Source organism: Ranitomeya imitator, chromosome 10 (assembly GCF_032444005.1).
Source record: "Ranitomeya imitator isolate aRanImi1 chromosome 10, aRanImi1.pri, whole genome shotgun sequence".
NCBI lineage: Eukaryota > Metazoa > Chordata > Amphibia > Anura > Dendrobatidae > Ranitomeya > Ranitomeya imitator.
The window spans coordinates 31,775,953-31,794,059 of record NC_091291.1 but is presented as its reverse complement, the minus strand read 5'-3'; positions in this window follow the sequence as shown (position 1 = coordinate 31,794,059).

Genomic DNA, 18,107 nt, shown 5'->3' with positions numbered 1-18,107 from the left:
AGACGCAGTTTGGAAAGTCTTATCCGCCCAGTCTTTAGTGAAGAACAAACACGTGAAAGTATTCTCAGACAATATAACGACGGTAGCCTTCCTTCGTCATCAAGGCGGTCCAAGACACATAGCGCTGCAAGGCCTAGCAGAATGAATGTTTAGATGGGCAGAGAGGTCAGTGCTTTCGATTTCGGCGTTACACCTGGAAGGTACCAGAAATCAGGTCGCAGACTTCCTGAGCAGGAAAAAGGTGGCTCCAACAGAATAGGAACTGAACGACCAAGTATTCAGCAAGCTATGCCAACGCTGGGGGAAACCAGAGGTGGACCTGTTCGCAGTCAGGCGGAGTGCAAAAGTCGGAACTTTTCACTCCCTGAACCCTCAGGGAAGCCCAGCAGGGATGGATGTCTTCTCACATCCTTGGTGCCAGGGGTTGCTGTACGCATTCCCTCCCCTAGCAATGATCCCAAAAACTCTCAGGAAAATTTACGAAGACAGAGCCAGGGTCATTCTTGTGGCGCCCTTCTGGCCGAAGAGGACTTGGTTCCCCTTACTAAAAAAGCTATCTCAGGAAGAACCCTTGCCGCTACCGAAAAGAAGAGACCTGCTCCACCAAGGCCCAGTTCTACACACCCAGAAACTCTTCGGTTTTCAGCCTGGATCTTGAGCGGCAGGTCCTAAAAGTAAAGGGTCTGTCAGATGATGTTATATCACCTCTACAAGCCATTAGGAAGCCGGTGACTTCTGCAATTTATGCAAAGATATGGAAAAGATTCTGCAGTTACTGTGGGGAGACGACAGTTGATACTGACCAACCTGATATTCTCAAGATCCTTGATTTTTTGCAATCGGGTTTCAGGAAAGGCCTTAGACCTAGTATTCTGAGGGTCCAGGTGGCAGCCCTGAGTGTATTTTATGATTCTCCTTTGTCATCTCACCCTTGCATAAGTCGATTCTGTAGAGCAGTCCAGAGGCTAAAACCATTAATAAGGAAATCTGTCCCACCTTGGGACCTTTAATTTAGTCCTTAATGATCTATGCAGACACCCGTACGATCTAGCAGAGCCTGGAAATCAGTAGGCTTTCACTTAAAACTGCATTTTTAGTGGCAATTACATCTGCAAAGAGGCTAGGAGAACTACAAGCTTTATCCATTCAGAATCCGTATTTACAGATATTCGAGGATAGGCTGGTCTTGAGACTTGACCCAGCTTTTCTCCCGAAAGTCGTCTTAGATTCAAATATGAATCAAGAGGTTGTTCTTCCCTCCTTTTGCCAACTCCCTAGAAACCAGAAGGAAAGTTTTTACCATAATCTGGATGTTAGGGAAACAGTACTCAGATATTTAGATTCAACGAGGGCCTTGGAGACAAGATAATCTATTTGTTCAGTTCAGAGGTCCAAATAAGGGGAAGAAAGCGTCTAAATAGGCTGAGCTAATTGTGGATCTGATCCATCTCGCAACAGTCGATAAGGCGCAGGGAAAAAAATCCCCCAGTTGGTCTTAAAGCACATTCATCTAGAGCCATGGGCACGTCATGGGCAGAAAAAGGGCTTTGGTGGAACAGATCTGCAGGTCCACATCCTGGTCCAGCCTTAGTACCTTCTCTAAACATTATAAGCTAGACGTAGTATCAACACCGTTGGCTTTCGGCAGAAAGGTGCTTCAGGCAGTAGTCCCGCCCGAGTACCAATCTCCATGGTGCTGTCAGGTGGTGACCTGGAAAACGGTAATTAGACCTACCGGTAATTGTATTTCCAGGGATCCATCCTGACAGCACTATTAGTTCCCTCCCTACTGTATTATCCTTTTACTAACGTGATGTAACATTTGTATGATAAATTGTTTTGCCTGAATAAACCTTATTTTTTGCATCCATCCAGATGTGTTACTTTGAAAAGCACTGATGGGTGGTAGGGGGAGGGTCCTTTTAAACTCTCGTGGTTCCTGTCCCACTGTGGATAAGAAGGACATCCTCCATGGTGCTGTCAGGATGGATTCCTGGAAATATAATTACCGGTAGGTCTAATTACCGTTTTTTATATATTTTACTTTTATATATTTTATTATATATTTAATATAAATACCGTAAATATATATATATATATATATATATATATATATATATATATATATATATATATATATATATATATATATATATATATAATTTTATTTTTTTTTTTTTATTTTTTTTTTTTTTCAGAAAGCAATTGTACCCGTTATCCTACTAAGGTTACTATAAGAACCGGAGGAGGAGGTGGTCAGAATCCACACTTGTATGGGAATTTTGAACACCTCTACACTAACTGGTGAGCGACGTGGCTCCGTTTTCGAGCTAGATGTAAGTTCCCTTACTGGGACATCCTCTTATTTTCAGACAGCTCGTTTGTGACTATCTTAGAGTTTTGATTTAGCTGTAAAAAATTGTTCGTTCACAGAAAAGTTGCACAGAAGCAGCAGTCGTCTGTGGTTTGCATGGGAATCTATGGTAAGTGTGATGTGTGGGAATTGTGACCAGAAAACATGTGCGACTCTGTGTCGCGGTCACATTATGACACCATAGGAATTTATTAGATGCCATGTTGCCATGCGCCACCAAGATATCACATGCCGCCGTGTATTACTGTTACCTGCGAAACCTGCTTCTGCCTCCAGGTGGCAGCGTAGAGCAGGGAAAGTGTATACAAACGCCATATATCCGCTCTCCCTGCACGTCATCATGTACCGTAATAAGATGTGTGCGCGTGAATCTGCTCAAATTCAAGCAAATCTTCTTGAATTTGAGCAGGAAACTATTTGTATCAAATTTTAAGTAATGCGAAACCAAATTGCCATTGAAAGGGGTTTATTACAGTGTGAGGTCTCTGCAGACCCTAGGACATATTAGAGCATTGTAAAAGAGGATTTGGAAGGGAATGTCTCTTAAGGGGAATCCGTCAGCATGTTTTTTCTATATAATCTGAGAGCAGCATTATGTAGGGACAGAGACCCTAATTCCAGTGATGTATCACTTGCTAGCATGTGTTTTTTTTTTTTTTGTTTCAATGTAGTCAGTGTTTTATCAGCAGTAGATTATCACTACAGGACTAGGTGTCCTGTGCCTCCTGGTCCAATCACGCCCCCAGCATTGATTGGCTGCTTTAGGTCACTATACAATCAGTGATGTGGGCGGGGTTATACACAGCTCAGCATTCTGAGAAAACTGATTCTACCACAACTGCCGCACCCAGTAAACTAAGTGTTACATCGCCGGAATCAGGCTCTCTGCCCCTACTACATCATGCAAATGTCTGATTACATAGGAAAAATTGGCTGATAGATTCCCTTTAAAATGATTTCTCCACTGTCTGTATTAGGTGTTGGTGACATCCTCCTTAGTCTGCTCTCATCCTCCATACTACAGCTCATCCTGTGATGTCACAATCAGATGTCGGAGTCTTCCAGTCTCCGTGGCACTTGCTGTCAGTATAGAGGTTTCATACCTGGCCAACACAGGATGCTTGGCAGTTGACATACAGGTAATTGACTAGTGAAAATCTCTGTAACTGGAAAAGGAGGTGATTCATGTGTCCCTCTGATGCCACCAATGGGTGGTCCCCACCACGGAGAGCGTGAATATTAGTCTTGAGATGGATACAAAGTAACATTGAGCACCCAATTACATAGACATGGGGAAATTAATTTGATTGGTTGCTCTTGACAACACTTGTTTGCATGCACGAAGACACGGAGGCAGGTTTATGAAAACTGTTGTAGGGTTAAGAATCATTTTGTTTATTTTTGTTTTTTTTTTGTTTGATAAAGATCCATTTGGTCAGTCTTGAAAATGTAGAGGAAAACCCCTTTATTCCATCTAAAATGGGGAAATTAAGATACGGTTTTGTTTTATCACACACATATGATACCTCCCCCAGTGCTTCCCTCACACCATATGATGGTACCCTACACACAGTATGATGCCCCCACAGTGCCCTACACACAGTATGGTGCCCCCACAGTGCCCTACACACAGTATGGTGCCCCCACAGTGCCCTACACACAGTATGATGCCCCCACAGTGCCCTACACACAGTATGGTGCCCCCACAGTGCCCTACACACAGTATGATGCCCCTACAGTGCCCTACACACAGTATGATGCCCCCACAGTGCCCTACACACAGTATGGTGCCCCCACAGTGCCCTACACACAGTATGATGGTGCCACAGTGCCTTACACATAGTATGATGGTGCCACAGTGCCCTACACAGTATGATTCCCCCACAGTGCCCTACACACAGTATGATGCCCCACAGTGCCCTACACACAGTAGGATGCTCTCACAGTGCCCTAAACACAATATGATGCTCCCACAGTGCCCTACACACAGTATGGTGTCCCCACAGTGCCCTACACACAGTATGGTGTCCCCACAGTGCCCTACACACAGTATGATGCCCCCACAGTGCCCTACACACAGTATGATGCTCCCACAGTGCCCTACACACAGTATGATGCTCCCACAGTGCCCTACACACAGTATGATGCTCCCACAGTGCCCTACACACAGTATGGTGTCCCCACAGTGCCCTACACACAGTATGATGCCCCCACAGTGCCCTACACACAGTATGATGCTCCCACAGTGCCCTACACACAGTAGGATGCTCTCACAGTGCCCTAAACACAATATGATGCTCCCACAGTGCCCTACACACAGTATGATGCCCACACAGTGCCCTACACACAGTATGATGCCCCCACAGTGCCCTACACACAGTATGGTGCCCCCACAGTGCCCTACACACAGTATGATGTCCCCACAGTGCCCCCTCATACAGTATAATGTCCCATACTGCCTCACACAGTAAGGTGCCCCCATACATAGTATAACGGCCACAAACTGTCTTCCAAACACAGTATATTGGCCACACAGTGTTATGCTGCGTAACATAGACACACAGTATGAGGTCTCCACAGTGCCCCCTAACATATGATGCTCCTACACTACCTCCCACACATAACATGATGCCCCACAGCTCTCTCACACAATATAAGGCCCTCACAGTGCTCCCTTACTCCCAATTATGTATATAAAATATATATACACTGTGTGCAGAATTATTAGGCAAGTTGTATTTTGATCACATGATACTCTTTATACATGTTGTCCTACTCCAAGCTGTTCAGGCCTGAGAACCAACTACCAATTAAGCTAATCAGGTGATGTGCATCTCTGTAATGAGGAGGGGTGTTGTCTAATGACGTCAGAACCCTATATGAGGTGTGCTTAATTATTAGGCAACTTCATTTCCCTTGGCAACATGGGTCAGAAGAGAGATTTGACGGCTCTGAAAAGTCCACAATTGTGAGCTGTCTTGCAGAGGGATGCAGCAGTCTTGCAATTGCCAAATTTTGAAGCGTGATCACCGAACAATCAAGCGTTTCATGGCAAATAGCCAACAGGGTCGCAAGAAGCGTGTTGGGCAAAAAAGGTGCAAAATAACTGCCCATGAATTGAGGAAAATCAAGCGTGAAGCTGCCAAGATGCCATTTGCCACCAGTTTTGCCATATTTCAGAGCTGCAACGTTACTGGAGGAACAAAAAGCAGAAGGTGTGCGATACTCAGGGACATGGCCAAGGTAAGGAAGGCGGAAAAACGACCACCTGTGAACAAGAAGCATAAGATAAAACGTCAAAACTGGGCCAAGAAATATCTTAAGACTGACTCTTCAAAGGTTTTATGGACTGATGAAATGAGAGTGACTCTTGATGGGCCAGAGTCTGGATCAGTAAAGGGCAGAGAGCTGAACTCCGACTCAGACGCCAGCAAGGTGGAGGTGGGGGACTGGTATGGGCTGGTATCATCAAAGATGAACTTGTGGGACCTTTTCGGGTTGAGGATGGAGTGAAGCTCAACTCCCAGACCTACTGCCAGTTTCTGGAAGACAACTTCTTCAAGCAGTGGTACAGGAAGAAGTCGGTATCGTTCAAGAAAAACACGATTTTCATGCAGGACAATGTTCCATCACAGCCTCCAACTACTCCACAGCGTGGCTGGCCAGTAAAGGTCTCAAAGAAGAAGAAATAATGACATGGCCCCCTTGTTCACCTGATCTGAACCCCATAGAGAACCTGTGGTCCCTCATAAAATGTGAGATCTACAGGGAGGGAGAACAGTCCACCTCTCGGAGCAGTGTCTGGAGGCTGTGGTGGCTGCTGCACGCAATGTTGGTCGTAAACAGATCAAGCAAGTGACAGAATCTATGGATGGAGGCTGCTGAGCGTCACCATAAAGTAAGGGGGCTATATTGGTCACTAATTTTGGGGGTTTTGTTTTTGCATGTTAGAAATGTTTATTTCTAAATTGTGTGCAGTTATATTGGTTTACCTTGTGAAAATGAACAAGTGAGATGGGAATATATTTGGTTTTTATTAAGTTGCCTAATAATTCTGCACAGTAATAGTTACCTGCACAAACAGATATCCTCCTATGATAACCAAATCTAAAAAAAAATCCCAACTCCAACTTCCAAAAATTAAGCTTTGATGAGTCTTTTGGGTTGACTGAGAACATAGTTGTTGATCAATAATAAAAAATAATCCTCTAAAATACAACTTGCCTAATAATTCTGCACACAGTTTATATAAAATAAATAAAAAAAAATATATATGATGTATTTTGCCTAGCCCTGTTCCCATGATGATATATCGTCAGCATAGTTGAATGGTAGAGAGTAAATAACCTTCCACCCTCCGCTCCGCTCTTATATTCAGCCGTATCTGTGTCTTAAGGAAGCAGATGGAATTAAGAGAGACAGCCCCCCCAATCCAGTACTGTCCCGCTGTATCCAGGAGGAATGATTTATGTTCAAATAATCTCACAATAATACACCAGCTGAATATATCTATATTTCAACTGGAGCTCCATTTATTTTATACAGATCTTCAATTTCCCTGCGTGTGCATGAACATAAAGCTAAAGGGATTTTCTCATCATCATTAATGGACAAAATTGCTAAGTTCTTTGCAAAAATAAACAACTTTGCAATTTTACTTCTTAAAAAGTAAAAACAAAATCCTGTTATTTCTCGAGAATGGAGGGATTAATAACTTTACTGTTTACTTCTCCATGGCTGTAATCACTGCTCTGAAGCTGGCCAGATTGCTGGATCCACCACCTTGTGTGCTGCTGCGCTCCTTCAACATTGCAGAGGTAACGTTCCCTCTGCATGCAGCATGGGAGAGCACCACACAGTTAATCCAATGGTATAAACCCCTTTCTCCACTACACATGGGTTGGCATTTGCTATGCGGCCAGTAAGAGTTGCTGCTGGTTGGTGGAGAGAGGTGAAGAAAAAGTGTGTACATGCCGAGTCAGAACTAGAGATGGTGTGTACTGATTTGCCCGAAGCAGTCCAGCAGCCAGGTCAATTATCTCTGGTTGCTGGATAGAAGCTCTGAGAGCCACCTCATACAGTTCGGCATCCTCGGCTCTTCCTTTGATTAGCCGCCCCGGTGTGACATCATAGTTGCGGCATGACGCACATGTGACTTTGTGCCAAACAGAGAAATCAAAAGAACTGCCAACGCCAGGAGGTCGTAGAAGGTTCTGAGGGCTCCTATCCAGCTGACTTGTCCTCTGCACTGGATCCTTTCAATTGAGTAGCACCGACACTAGTCAGAATCGAAAGGACATGGACAAAATCAGAGTCAAAGGAATAGTCAAGGGTAGTCTGGTTTAAATACGTGAGGCAGTAACGTTGGGCAAGCAGAGTGGTCAGGCAGTCATGGGGTCAAATCCAATCAAGCTGTGTATGGTCACATAATGTAGCATCTGATGACTGCCCTTAAGGCTAGGGACACACAAGCGTAAATTCTCTCATCTGAGAGAATTGGGCCAGTCATGCATACAGTTGTGGCCAAAAGTATTGCGACCCCTGCAATTCTGTCAGATAATACTCAGTTTCTTCCTGAAAATGATTGCAATCACAAATTCTTTGTTATTATCTTCATTTAATTTCTATTAAATGAAAAAACACAAAAAGAATTGTCCTAAAGCCAAATTGGATATAATTCCACACCAAACATAAAAAAGGGGGTGGACAAAACTATTGGCACTGTTCGAAAAATGATGTGATGCTTCTCTAATTGGTGTAATTAACAGCACCTGTAACTTACCTGTGGCACCTAACAGGTGTTGGCAATAACTAAATCACACTTGCAGCCAGTTGACATGGATTAAAGTTGACTCAACCTCTGTCCTGTGTCCTTGTGTGTACCACATTGAGCATGGAGAAAAGAAAGAAGACCAAAGAACTGTCTGAGGACTTGAGAAACCAAATTGTGAGGAAGCATGAGCAATCTCAAGGCTACAAGTCCATCTCCAAAGACCTGAATGTTCCTGTGTCTACTGTGCGCAGTGTCATCAAGAAGTGTAAAGCCCACGGCACTGTGGCTAACCTCCCTAGATGTGGACGAAAAAGAAAAATTGCCAAGAGATTTCATCGCAAGATTGTGCGGATGTTGGATTAAGAACCTCGACTAACATCCAAATAAGTTCAAGCTGCCCTGCAGTCCGAGGGTACAACAGTGTCAACCCGTACTATCCATCGGCGTCTGAATGAAAAGGGACTGTATGGTAGGAGACCCAGGAAGACCCCACTTCTTACCCCAAGACATAAAACTTACCTGAAAAAGCCTAAAACGTTTTGGAAGAATGTTCTCTGGTCAGATGAGACAAAAGTAGAGCTTTTTGGGCAAAGGCATCAACATAGAGTTTACAGGAGAAAAAAAGAGGCATTCAAAGAAAAGAACACGGTCCCTACAGTCAAACATGGCGGAGGTTCCATGATGTTTTGGGGTTGCTTTGCTGCCTCTGGCACTGGACTGCTTGACCTTGTGCATGGCATTATGAAGTCTAAAGACTACCAACAAATTTTGCAGCATAATGTAGGGCCCAGTGTGAGAAAGCTGGGTCTCCCTCAGAGGTCATGGGTCTTCCAGCAGGACAATGACCCAAAACACACTTCAAAAAGCACTAGAAAATGGTTTGAGAAAAAGCACTGGAGACTTCTAAGGTGGCCAGCAATGAGTCCAGACCTGAATCCCATAGATCACCTGTGGAGAGATCTAAAAATGGCAGTTTGGAGAAGGCAGCCTTCAAATATCAGGGACCTGGAGCAGTTTGCCAAAGAAGAATGGTCTAAAATTCCAGCAGAGCTTTGTAAGAAACTCATTGATGGTCACCGGAAGCGGTTGGTCGCAGTTATTTTGGCTAAAGGTTGTGCAACCAAGTATTAGGCTGAGGGTGCCAATACTTTTGTCTGGCCCATTTTTGGAGTTTTGTGTGAAATGATCAATGTTTTGCTTCATTCTCTTTTGTGTTTTTTTCATTTAAGACAAATTAAATGAAGATAATAATACCAAAGAATTTGTGTTTTCAGGAAGAAAATGAGTATTATCTGACAGAATTGCAGGGGTGTCAATACTTTTTGTCACAATTGTACAATTGCTCTCACACCCATCAGCCGATCAAAGACTAGGAACAATTTAGTATTTTTACGCTTGGATTGCCAGATTGTTACACCAGTCATGCCATCATTTATCTAGGGTGGCAGAATCTAAGTGCCATCAGGACAGTGATTTAGAAAGTTTTGTTTTGATGGTGATATAATTAAATACACAGTTGGTGATGATGAGCGACTATCCAATGGTACAGGTTGCATATAGGGTTTGTCCTTAAAAATCTTTGGCCCTAGAGTAAAATACTAACCAGACTCCATGTTGGAGCATTGGGTTCCCCTCCAAGCAACAGTGTCCAAATGCAACTACTACTTCTGCTCCCCTATAGCTGTGCCACAGATTTACTGTGTGGACCCAAATTTCAACCTTAGGTAATTTCAACTTTGCACCTTAAAATAAAATAACAGTTAAAAGAAATCCTTTTCCCCTTTAGACCAGTCCGTCTGCAATTTGATCTTGCACAATGCATCAAACATCCTCCACTTCTGAGAATTTCAGCATTTTACGCCTGATGGAAACAATGCGGTTGTGGCTCAGGTTACTGAGGTTGTGCCCATCTTGTTCTCAGAAGTGGTGGCTCCACTCAATACAAGGAATGCATCATTCTCAAAATAAGAGGGTAATGAAGAAAAAGAAAGGTCACCATCAGAAAGCTCTTAGGCTCGCAGCCAAATCTTTGTGTCACGGGCAAATCTTGAAAGAACACACCCATTCGAGGTCTACATTCGGCACAATATCCTTTCGTTAGGGTAGGACCAGACAATGATATAAAACACAAAGCATTCTTAGGAGGAATATGTTTGATATATGTAATTTTAATGGGTTGTTCAGTATAGAAAATCCTTTGTTGTGCATTTCTAAATAGAGAGGGTTCTCTGTGATCCTCTTCTTCTGGCCATAGTGGAGAGCGGTTACAAGGAGCTTCTCTTGCTCAGGAGGACTTTTCTTATCTTACAGTACACAGACAACACAGTGATTTTAAAGAAGACCTCTCGTAAAGTTTTTTTTAGTAAATCAGTGCATATATGTATACATTGTGTGTGTATCTACTATATAATTGTCTAAGGGTCACTTCTGTCTGTCTGTCACGGTTATTCATTCGCTGATTGGTCGCGGCAGCTGGCGAGACCAATCAGCGACGGGCACAGTCAGGAAGAAAATGGCCGCTCCTTACTCCCCGCAGTCAGTGCCCGTCGCCCGCATACTCCGCTCCGGTCACCGCTAACACAGGGTTAATGCCAGTGGTAACGGACCGCGTTATGCCGCGGGTAACGCACTCTGTTACCGCCGCTATTAACCCTGTGTGTCCCCAACTTTTTACTATTGACGCTGCCTATGCGGCATCAATAGTAAAAAAATGTAATGTTAAAAATAATAATAAAAAAAACCTGCTATACTCACCCTCCGTAGTCGCTCGCGCCGGCCGCCATCTTCCGTTGCAGGTTCCGGTGGCAAAGATGGTATGGGAGAAGGACCTGCCATGATGTCACGGTTATGTGACCGCGACGTCATCACAGGTCCTGCGCTCATACCAACCCTGGGACCGGAAGCTGCCGTGGACTACAAGGGGCCCTCGGAAAGGTGAGTGTATGTTTATTTTTTATTTTTTAACCTGTGACAAACCTGGCTGGGCAATATACTACGTAGCTGGGCAATATACTATGTGACTGGCCAATATACTACGTGGTTCTGTGCTGTATACTACGTAACTGGGCAATATACTACATAACTGGCCAATATACTGCGTGGCTCTGTGCTGTATACTACGTCACTATGCAATATACTATGTGGCTCTGTGCTGTATACTACGTCACTGGGCAATATACTACGTAACTGGGCAATATACTACGTGGCTCTGTGCTGTATGCTACGTCACTGGGAAATATACTACGTGGCTGTGCAATATACTACGTCACTAGGCAATATACTACGTGACTGCGCAATATACTACGTGACTGCGCAATATACTACGTCGCTAGGCAATATACTACGTCACTAGGCAATATACTACGTGGCTGCGCAATATACTACGAGGCTGTGCAATATACTACGTGGCTGGGCAATATACTACGTGGCTGGGAAATAGACTACGTGGCTGGGCAATATACTACGTGGCTGGGCAATATACTACGTGGCTGGGAAATATACTACGTGGCTGGGCAATATACTACGTGGCTGGGCAATATACTACGTGGCTGGGCAATATACTACGTGGCTGGGCAATATACTACGTGGCTGGGCAATATACTACGTGGTTGGGCAATATACTACGTGGCTGGGCAATATACTACGTGGCTGGGCAATATACTACGTGGCTGGGCAATATACTACGTGGCTGGGCAATATACTACGTGGCTGGGCAATATACTACGTGGCTGGGCAATATACTACGTGGCTGGGCAATATACTACGTGGCTGGGCAATATACTACGTGGCTGGGCAATATACTACGTGGTTGGGCAATATACTACGTGGCTGGGCAATATACTACGTGGACATGCATATTCTAGAACACCCAATGCGTTAGAATCGGGCCACCATCTAGTGTTAATATAGGTACCATCTTCTTCGGGAACCAGCGCCTTTTTTCTCTGCATCTATGTGACGTCACTGTTCTTTAGACTATCCTGCTCTTTCCATGCTCTACGCGTGAGTCAGAAGTCCAATGGACTCTCGTTCTAAAGCTCCCAAGGCTTATATTATAAAAGCCACTTCCGGATCAAACAGTTCGCAGTGTGACCTGGAGAGTCTGAAGAGCGGTGATGTCACTGAGAAGTGGACCAGCAAGGAACAGGATCCTGGAGAAGGCAGTGGTAGGCTGGTATATTAACACACACTACACTACGTACACATACGCACAGATTTGGTAAAAAGAAAAACTTCATTTGAAGGTTTCGATAATGGGAACTGTGGTGGAGCTGCAAGGAAATTTCTCCTGTAGTGGTGGTGCAGGGAAACTGAATGATTACTGTAAGGTTTAAACAATGATTATGGTTGATCACTGTGGGGTCCAAGCAGAAAGACACTCTGATCACTTTATGGTCAACAGACCTTCTAATGAGTACCTATTTTCCAGAGGGTCTGCAAATGGCTACAAGTTAATAGATTTGTATTAGAGATGGATGAATCAATTTGATGTGAATTGAATTCATGTCAAATGTTTTGGGAGCTTACTGAACCCAGGAAATTCGAACCATTTTTTTAATTTTGCCATCAAAATTTTCTGCCATGCAAAAGATTGCATCAGCCAGACAAAACTCACATAATTGGAAATGCTTCTCCATTATGCCTTTCAGCTATTACCACATACGGTATAGCCACAGCCTGTATAAAAGCAAAAGCAGAGAATGCAGCAGCCATTTTTTATGGTGGATCTGGATAGTGAGAAGATGTCACAGCTCACAGCTTAGTCATAGCGGTAGGACAGGAAGCCATAAAACACTGAAGAAACCATAAGGCTAGGGATACACATGGGTATTTGTAGTGCAACAGCAGTAGTCAGAAAAAAAAATCTGTGATTTTTCTGCAACTTGCTCTGATTTTGCTGTAAAATTAAGCAGCCAAGTTGCGAAAAGTCGCAAGCGATATGCGGCTTGTCATTTGTCACTTGCTTCATGCATTGAAGTCCATGGCTAGGGAGTTGCTTGCGACAGAAAATCCAACTAATTTGGAAGCACTTGCTACCCTGCCGCAGTATGTCAACAGTTTACTATGCTACGCCATAGGAAATCATTAGATTCGATTTCAGTGTTGCATGACGGCTGCATTGTTTTTTTTGTTTTTTTTTTAAATGATGATGATATAATAAAAATAATAATCATCATAATGTAAATGATTCGAAAATTGACGTATTTAATTAGTTCCTGTGGAAATGTTTTAAAAGGAACCTGTCACCCCCAAAATCGAAGGTGAGCTGAGCCCACCGACATCAGGGGCTTATCTACAGCATTCTGTAATGCTGTAGATAAGCCCCCGATGTATCCTGAAAGATGAGAAAAAGAGGTTAGGTTATACTCACCCAGGGGCGGTCCCGCTGCGGTCCGGTCCGATGAGTGTCGCGGTCCGCTCCTGTGCCTCCCATCTTCTTACGATAACGTCCTTTTCTTGTCTTCACGCTGTGGCGCAGGCGTACTTTGTCTACCCTGTTGAGGGCAGAGCAAAGTACTGCAGTGCGCAGGCGCCGGGAAAGGCCAGAGAGGCCAAGCGCCTGCGCACTGCCGTACTTTGCTCTGCCCTCAACAGGGCAAATCAGTACGCGGGAGCCGCAGTGTGAAGACAAGAAGAAGATATCATCCTATGAAGATGGGAGGCGCCGGACCAGACCACGACGCTCATCGGATCGGACCGCAGCGGGACCGCCCCTGGGTGAGTATAATCAAACCTCGTTTTCTCATCTTTCAGGTTACGTCGGGGGCTTATGTACAGCATTACAGAATGCTGTAGATAAGCCCCTGATGCCGGTGGGCTTAGCTCACCTTCGATTTTGGGGGTGACAGGTTCCCTTTAAGTATTTGCTTTTTGAGGACTCATATATTTGTTTCTTTGAGATAGGGGATTGAACCAGATTCAGAAGTCAAAGTATATGTATATTAGGGCTGTGGGCTGACTGGCTGCCGAAGGCAAGGGGATCAAAATGTACAAGCTGCACATTCTGCGGTCAGAAGAAGTCGTCACTGAAGTCAGGGCCTGACGGAGAATAAAAGAGAATGTCTGCAATCAGAATAGACATCCACTGTGAGTCACAGGAATTAAACAGGATTAATCACTTTTTTTGATGCCTATTATACTAAATCATTGAAAAATAAAAACAGATATGTCCATTTTTTTATTAAGAAACGGCCAGCATTTGAATGCCATCAGGGTATCATCACAGTGCTGTCTGCTTTTTACTGCCTAATGGGTAGGAGAAACTTAAAAACCTTTTATTTTTGCATAAAACAAAAACATATACAGTGGGGCAAAAAAGTATTTAGTCAGTCAGCAATAGTGCAAGTTCCACCACTTAAAAAGATGAGAGGCGTCTGTAATTTACATCATAAGTAGACCTCAACTATGGGAGACAAACTGAGAAAAAAAAATCCAGAAAATCACATTGTCTGTTTTTTTAACATTTTATTTGCATATTATGGTGGAAAATAAGTATTTGGTCAGAAACAAAATTTCATCTCAATACTTTGTAATATATCCTTTGTTGGCAATGACAGAGGTCAAACATTTTCTGTAAGTCTTCACAAGGTTGCCACACACTGTTGTTGGTATGTTGGCCCATTCCTCCATGCAGATCTCCTCTAGAGCAGTGATGTTTTTGGCTTTTCGCTTGGCAACACGGACTTTCAACTCCCTCCAAAGGTTTTCTATAGGGTTGAGATCTGGAGACTGGCTAGGCCACTCCAGGACCTTGAAATGCTTCTTACGAAGCCACTCCTTCGTTGCCCTGGCGGTGTGCTTTGGATCATTGTCATGTTGAAAGACCCAGCCACGTTTCATCTTCAATGCCCTTGCTGATGGAAGGAGAGGCCTGGATGTCTTCCTGGAGCAGAACAATATTGTATCATACAATTAGGTTCTGTAGAAGGACGTAGATCTGGGGTTTTATTATGATGGAATATAGGCTGAACTGGATGGACAAATGTCTTTTTTCGGCCTTACTAACTATGTCACTATGTTACTATGTTTGCACTCAAAATCTCACGATACATGGCCCCATTCACTCTTTCATGTACCCGGATCAGTCGTCCTGGCCCCTTTGCAGAGAAACAGCCCCAAAGCATGATGTTTCCACCACCATGATTTACAGTAGGTATGGTGTTTGATGGATGCAACTCAGTATTCTTTTTCCTCCAAACACGACAAGTTGTGTTTCTACCAAACAGTTCCAGTTTGGTTTCATCAGACCATAGGACATTCTCCCAAAACTCCTCTGGATCATCCAAATGCTCTCTAGCAAACTTCAGACGGGCCCGGACATGTACTGGCTTAAGCAGTGGGACACGTCTGGCACTGCAGGATCTGAGTCCATGGTGGCGTAGTGTTACTTATGGTAGGCCTTGTTACATTGGTCCCAGCTCTCTGCAGTTCATTCACTAGGTCCCCCCGCGTGGTTCTGGGATTTTTGCTCACCGTTCTTGTGATCATTCTGACCCCACGGGGTGGGATTTTGCGTGGAGCCCCAGATCGAGGGAGATTATCAGTGGTCTTGTATGTCTTCCATTTTTTAATTATTGCTCCCACTGTTGATTTCTTCACTCCAAGCTGGTTGGCTATTGCAGATTCAGTCTTCCCAGCCTGGTGCAGGGCTACAATTTTGTTTCTGGTGTCCTTTGACGGCTCTTTGGTCTTCACCATAGTGGAGTTTGGAGTCAGACTGTTTGAGGGTGTGCACAGGTGTCTTTTTATACTGATAACAAGTTTAAACAGGTGCCATTACTACAGGTAATGAGTGGAGGAAAGAGGAGACTCTTAAAGAAGAAGTTACAGGTCTGTGAGAGCCAGAAATCTTGATTGTTTGTTTCTGACCAAATACTTATTTTCCCCCAATTATATGCAAAAAAAATGATACAAAAACAGACAATGTGATTTTCTGGATTTTTTTTTCTCAGTTTGTCTCCCAAAGTTGAGGTTTACCTATGATGTAAATTACAGACGCCTCTCATCTTTTTAAGTGGTGGAACTTGCACTGTTGCTGACTGACTAAATACTTTTTTGCCCCACTGTACCACGCTGATGGTAAAAATGGGTACACAGACCCCAAAAATGTTATAGAAACTCATGAAAAAAAAATCAAAATTTAACCATTTTTCTTAGACAAAAAAATTGATGCCTAACACAACAGATTCAATAGCATGGTGGAGACCATCGTTCTTGTTCTAAACCGAGGGTGTACATCCTTTTGTGGTCTGAGGGCCACCTTGCAGAGTGTACATGCTACTTTCAAGTAACGTTTTAGGAGAAGCTCAGGTACTCATCCGATTAGTGCAGGTTTCAGGGTATGACACTATATCAGTTGTGGTCTGGGTGCTAAAATTGAAAAAAATACAACCACAGTGCCCTTATGGCAGTGCCAGTTGCAGTGCCGTCCATTAGTATCAGCACTATCTCATGTTTTTAATAAATTAATTGAATCTCCCTAATGGGACCTGAGAGTAGCGTTTCTAATATACTGATATTAAAGCTCAGTAGCTGAAAATCCTAAAATAACCAAAGTGGGCAAATACAATTGATATTCGAAGCGCTCAGAACTCTGTATTTCACCCCCTAAAAACAACATGTCAGAGCCTTTTGTCTGCCTGGTTGCCCATGGATACGTCCTTTACTTTCCTGCATGACAGGTCGCACATGCTCAGTAGATACTTGTTATTCTATACTGGATATCATCTTCCTTTTCCGCAAGATCATCCTTACTTTTCTCTCATTAAAAGCATGAATATATATATGTCCATACTCGTTATAAAGGACACCCCCTACCTATAATAATAATATGTTTCCAACTGGGCTTTCATCTACACTCTCTCTGTTGCTCATAGCAACCAATCAGAGCTCCGCTTTCATTTCTTAAACCGCTCTGGATAAATGCAAGCTGTTCCGTGATTGGTTGTTAAGGGAATCCAATACAGACTTTGGTGCTAGGAGAGGACACATAGAGGGAACGTTACTAAAACACAAAGAAATAGAGGATGGAGGATTAGAAACTTTTGCACAGGAAACTAGGACAAATGAGAAATACTTTTATTGACTTAATATTAGGAACTAAGCCCAACGTCATGTCTCCTCCACCAATAGCAGATCATAGGAGGAGCACCTAATGTGATCTCTGCATGAGGGAGACTGGAGAAGAAGCAGAGGATTGTGGGAAATGTAGTTTATGCCTGCCACATGGGCAGCACTTAAGGCCCGCCCACTTCACACCGAGCACAGAGACACAAGTATGGAGGAGCTGGAGACAAAAGAAAAAAGATGTAAATAATTGGTCAATGAGATTTTGAAGGCACGGTTGGGTTACTTTAGAGAAGTGATTAGACTACAGGGAGTTTGAACAAAATAAAAAAATTTGGGGTTCACCCCCTTTAAGGCAGAATAACATGGCTGAGGTACTTTGATTTCTCTTGAGAGAGCAATTACATCCATGGTCTTGACACAAGTTGCCTATCTGATTCAGCCAACGTCAAGGTCGAGAGCTATCTGCTACACAATCCAATGTCCTGACCAAGCATTAGTATTACCAGTTTGTTGATTTGATGGAAGAACCCAAATGATGACTCCTCCAAAATGAATATTCTGGTGCACATCGTCAAAGTGACATATTTGACATATCGAATCAATCTTTTCTTGGACTAAAGAGCAAAAATCCCTCTGTGTGTGTGCTCTGCAATGTATGGGAGATAACAGGATAGCTAGTCTTATCCCACCAGCTCAGTTAATTGCAAATTAAAAGCGAGAGCCTGCAAAAGGGGAAAACTGATAAAAATATAGGATAAAAGCCATATAATAGCCATAAATAAATATCATTAACATGCAGGAATTTGTAGTGTCTGATATTTTGAACATGGTGGAATTAACGGGAAGATAATAATAGAAAAGAATCAACCCTGGTGCTGTTGGCCGTGTCGG